We start from the raw sequence: 6,000 nt of genomic DNA on the forward strand, positions 1-6,000 counted from the left end.
GGTCTGTGGTTCCTGTAGTACAATGACCTATGAATTAATAAGACAAATTCTGTCTCCATTTCCAACATTTACTATATTCTGTACATAAGGATGAAACAAGGAAGGCATAATGGCAATAAACATTGATGATTGGAAGGAAATATTGACAGACTTACAGCAGTTACTGGTCTGGAATAATAATTAAATTCCTCTGAATATACACTGTCTGCTCACTTTGCTCTGGCAATGAGAAAAATTCATTCAAATAATCACATTTTGCTCTCTGGAGAAGGGGAGCAACCTTGCCTATTATTCTCTTGTCTGTGATCTGGTTTTTGCCTTAAGTTGTCTAAAAATATACTCATGAAAGAGGGAAACAGAAAGACATTGTTGAGACTAGGAGGGTCTGTCATAATAATCTCTGCTTCCACTTTTGTAAACTTCAAGTCTTTTCTCCCAATAGGAGCCACAGTAATCTATTTTTAATAGATATCGTATCTTGTCATTTATCTAAATAAATCAGCATTTTCAATGGTTTCCCATTGGTTATTGAATAACATTATGGGAAATAGCACACCACACAAAGCACACTTTTAATTCGATATTGACCTGTGAGTCATTTTCTAAATCTCTTCTCGTTTCACTCTCTCTGACATTCACTACCCTCTAGTAGCTTACATTCCTTTAGTGCCTTTAACGCTGAAGCTATTTCATGGTTTGGGGGTTTTGTTCTGTCTAAAAGCTTCTTGTCTCTACTTGGTGTTTCTGCATAACTGATTGCTTCTCATTTTTCAGGCCTCAACTTACATTCTTTTCTCAGAAACATTTTTTTCTGGCCATGTTAGCTAGTAGAAACTCCAGTCATAATGTAATAATTCTCCATTACTGAATTGCATTAGTTTCCTCTAGAGCATTTACTGTGATTTTTAAAATTAAACTTAAAACATGTTTCTAATCTCTTCTCACCTTCTATTTATAATTGTTGCTTTCAGAACATTTCATGCAAAACAGGAAAATTCACATACACACACATATGTGTGTCAGTATGAAATAGAAATATTAAAGAATAAATACATCCTTTCTGTTGAGATTTGATTCATAGGGTATTATGTTTTTGAATCTATGTGATTAGCAATATTTCGAACTGTAGGAGAAAATTCTGAAAACAAATCAACTGGAAACAAAAGATTTTGTTACTTGATTTGTTTTGTTATATTTTGCCATTACATAATAGAGAGAACTTTGAGTATTCTACATTTTTTTCTTTTCTTTTTTTTTTTTTTTTTTTTTGACACAGAGTTTCACTCTGTCACTAGGCTGGAATGCAGTGGCGTGATCTCGGCTCACTGCAACCTTCACCTCCTGGGTTTAAGGGATTCTCCTGCCTCAGCCTCCCAAGTAGCTGGGATTATGGGCACGCACCTCCATGCCCAGCTAATTTTTGTATTTTTAGTAGAGATGGGATTTCACCATATTGGCCAGGATGGTCTTGATCTCCTTGTAACACCTAAGGTTCTTGCCCCTCCATGCCAAAGAATTAGTATTGCAGCTGACCATGGCAACATGGACCAAGAGAAAGCAAAAGGTGTAGGCTTAATTGAGCAGAGTGAAAGTGTTACGGGGGTGGGGGTCCTTGCTCCCAGAGCTCCCAAGATGGTGTTGGGCCACTTCCAAGATGGTGTTGGGCCACTTCCAAGATGGTGTTGGGCCACTTCCAAGATGGTGGTGGGCCGCTTCCAAGATGGTGGCAAGCCTGGTGTACTCTGACCTGGAGTTCTTGGCTTCAGGGACTCCAAGTAATGGAATCTTGGGCCATGCAGTGAATGTTATAGCTCTATTAGAAGCCATGGGTCACGGAAGAGAACTGTGGAACCCAGTGACTAGTGTTTGGCTCGATTAGGACGAACCCAGCCACTTAGCCGTGCAAGAACAGTGGCAAGCCTTTAGCTGGACCAGCATTGGCAATGGATGCCTCACTGGATCAGGAGCACAGCTGACACCCTGCTGGATCTGGAGGGATGGAAGTCAGCCAAGGGTCTGCAACAGTGGCCAACAGCACTGGTGGACGGTGAGCGAAAGCTCAGCTGGAGCCATAACAAACACGGACCAGAACAGTGTGCAGTTGCAAGATTTAATAGAGTGAAAACAGAGCTCTCATACAAAGGGAGGGGTCCCAAAGAGGGTAGCCGTTGCTGGCTCGAATGCCTGGGTTTATATCCCAATCACCGTTGCTCCTGCTGTGCTCTCAGGCAATAGATGATTGGCTATTTCTTTACCTCATGTTTTTGTCTAATTAGCATTTTAGTGAGCTCTCTTTACTACCTGATTGGTCGGGTGTGAGCTAAGTTGCAAGCCCTGTGTTTAAAGGTGGATATAGTAACCTTCCCAGCTAGGCTTAGGGATTCTTAGTCGGCCTAGGAAATCCAGCTAGTCCTGTCTCTCAAAAGTACAAAGCTTCCACAGCGTGGAAGGGGTCCCGAATGGGTAGCCAGAGTTAGATTATATGATTACCTTTTAAACTCTTTAAGGCATGAAATATGTGCGGCAGGAAGATGTTACCAGAGTGAGAAACAAAGGCAGTAAATTATTTTGTGACATGTCCTAGATTTTGAGGAAAACCGGAATTGCAACTTAGGTTTTATCTACTTTATGACCTTGCAGCGGCATGGCAAAGGAGACAGGATCTTACAGGACTTTACAAAGTATATTTACAAGGAATTGGAATTGGGAGGGTAGATAAGGTCTGCTGGTCACAGAAAAATGGGCAGTTAACATTCCTTTTACTTTAGATTCGGGGGAGGGGGCAAGAAGAGAGGGAGAGAGGACACAGGCTAACTTACAGCAAAATTTTCGCTGTTTATAGTTTTCCTGTGGAAGAAAACACATGCACAAATCCTGGTGTTAGGAATAGTTTAAGCATGTATCTTCAATATTATTCATCCAGGACCAAAGTAAGTCCTGATGCAGGAAATAAGAGAGTTTCACAGCTTTCTGAGCCCCTACTCGACCCAGGAAGCCCAGCTGGCACCTCCTCTCATCCTGACCTTGTGATCCGCCCACCTTGGCCTCCCAAAGCACAGGGATTACAGGCGTGGCCACCACGACTGGCCTCTACTTTTTAATAAATAGAAAAAGTATACCACATGCACAGTGTTTGCAACTTAAATTATAATGTAAATAAAAGATTTTATACTTCAAAATATTTGAAATTTTTCTGGGCACCTATTTGAAATACCAATAATCAGGAAATAATTAAGAAAAAAATGACTCCTGCACATGGAACTAAAAATAAAACGTGGAAAATTAACCTATTTATGTAAGACAGTACAATGTGAGTCTGCTAAAAATCTTCCCTTGGAAAATAGAGCCAAACTCAGTATTTTTGAAAGCCAAGGTCTTTTTCAGTGGTCATTTGCACATCTATAATGTCAGCATTGATTTATACTCATGAATTGAATCATGAATAATTACCATGTCAGTTTTAAATCACCTTTGTTTAATCTTAAAAGATTGTCATCAGTGTTTCCTGTTGTCATTAAGCTTCTGGACATAGATTCTCAAGCACCCTCTTACAATATTTATGTATAGTTATGCGTCACTCAACAATGGAGACACATAATAATAAATTTGTCATTAGGCAATTTTGTCACCTTGTGAACATCACAGAGATGATATAACCTAGGCTATTACTCCTAGTCTACAAACCTCTTCAGAATGTTACTGTACTCAATATTGTAAGCAACTGTAACACAATGGTATGTGTTTGTGTATCTAAACATATATAAACTTAGAAAAGGTCCAATATAATATTAGAATCTTTCAGGACCAATGTTATGTAGTTATATGTTTTAGGACCAATGTTATATAGTCTGTCATTCACCAAAATATGATTGTTTGTATGGACTTATGATTGCACAACTGTATGGACTTATTTTGATGATGCCATAGTAGTGTTAGTCGGCCGCTTGTATATGGAATTGAAAATAATTTTCCTCCTACTGAGCCTTTTGCAGTGCAAATCCCTGTGCTGTAAACAGTTGTATAAAATATAAAATTCTGAACATTTTCATCAACATATGAAAATCTACCCTGTAGTGAATCACCATTGATATATCCATAATATACCCCAATGTATGCATAGGAGATTCTCTCTGCCTATTTGCTAAGGGTGGAGTGTGACTTTGAATTAAATCTACTGCTCATTTGTATATTATGTTGGTGTTTACTACTTATTATGGACACTGCCATTTAAAAGTGAATTGCATTCAGCCCAGATTCAGGCTCATATTTATTATCTATATCTGTGTCAATCTGTTCTACGCATAGAGAAGTTAGTATATGATATTGAATCTATCTTCTTGGTATTAACTGTGTAAAAAAAACACATAAAACTTGACTCTGAGGACCCTTTATAGCTTAAGATAAGTTAATTTCAGAATTTATATTATTTAAATATTTTTTTTTTACAAAATTATATACTTTACAAATGCTTTCCATCTATGAAAGAGACTTCAAAAATGATTAATTATTTCCAAATATTATATTTTAGCAGTCTTTGAAACAATGTGATCCTATTTTGGCTAAAGAACCTTTGTCATGTTCTTCCTAAACTGTGGAAATCTTTGCAAAATTGGCAAACAAGTAGTATAAGTATCATTTATTTTTGTGTGTATGTATTTATTAATAATTGAATACTTTCATGCTACACTTATTTTTATAGACATAAACTCTCACACCAATGTCACAGAATTTGTAGAAATCAATGAGTGCAGACAACTTGTAGGCTATCTACAATCAGTAAAATCATCAACATTTCTTTTCAAGTTCATTTTATTAATCAGTTTAGGAACTAAAATGTCAATATCTCCAAAATTGTAGATCCAGTAATTTTAGTATGAGGCACAGGCTAAAGCTTAGTCAAATTATATTAACCCAGCCCTTTTATTTGTAGGTATATTAACAAAAATTCAGTACTTAGGGCATGCTACGATTTGAATTTCCACCTTCATACAAGTTCATGTGTTGGAAACTTAATCCCCAGTGCAACAGTGTTGGGAAGTGAGGCCTAATGGGGGGTGTTTAGGTCACAAGGACTCTATTTTTTATGAATGAATTAGTGTCATTATTAAAATGGCTCATGAAAGTGGATTTGCTTTCTTCTATTCTTCCGCTATGTGAAGGAACAACATTAATCTACTATTTGCCCTTCCACCTTTCACCTTGTGAGGATGCAGTAAAAAGGCCTTCATCAGATAGAGGCAATTTGTTCTTGGATTTCCCAGCTTACAAAACTATGAGAAATAAATATCTATTTTTTTTTATAAATTACCCAGTCTCAAGTATTTTGTTATGGCAGCACAAAACAGACTAAGACAGTGCATATGCTACCCAGTAGATGATAAATGAACTATATTTTCTGTAATGCATCTTATGTCAAAACAGACTTCATTTCTTAGTAAATAGAAAATAAGTGAAGAAACAGTAATTATTTCTGCATCAAGTTTATTTCTATGAGTGTGGGTCTTGGTGGAGTTCAATTTAAAGCAATCATTATATTTCAAGTATGTTAGCCATATAGTAGAAATAATATTTGTAATTTATTCTTTTGATTATAGTTATTACTATTGTTAATATCATTATTACTATTATAAATTCAGCCATTCAGTTAATTGTCTTGGATGAAACAAGATAAACTTATTTCTCCTGAGGCTGTTCATAAGCCCAAGATATTTCCATTTGAAATATACTCAAGATATCTTTCCAAGTTCTTTTGGAAATAAAAATGTTACTATTTTCCTGAAGATATTACAGTATGTTTCTTTTACCTCAATCTCTTTAAATGTGTGAAATAGCTGGAAAGAAAATCTAGGCAGATGTTTATTTTTCTTCAGCATGTTAATGTTCTTAGACACTTGGGTTCTGCAGGTATTGATGGTGATTGACACTTAGAATTTTTTTTTAATTCTGTAAATTGTAAATTGAATTTAGCCCATTCTCCTAATTGCATTCTTTTCCAATTTC

The sequence above is a fragment of the Pongo abelii genome, chromosome 14 (assembly GCF_028885655.2).
Source record: "Pongo abelii isolate AG06213 chromosome 14, NHGRI_mPonAbe1-v2.0_pri, whole genome shotgun sequence".
In the NCBI taxonomy this organism is placed as follows: domain Eukaryota; kingdom Metazoa; phylum Chordata; class Mammalia; order Primates; family Hominidae; genus Pongo; species Pongo abelii.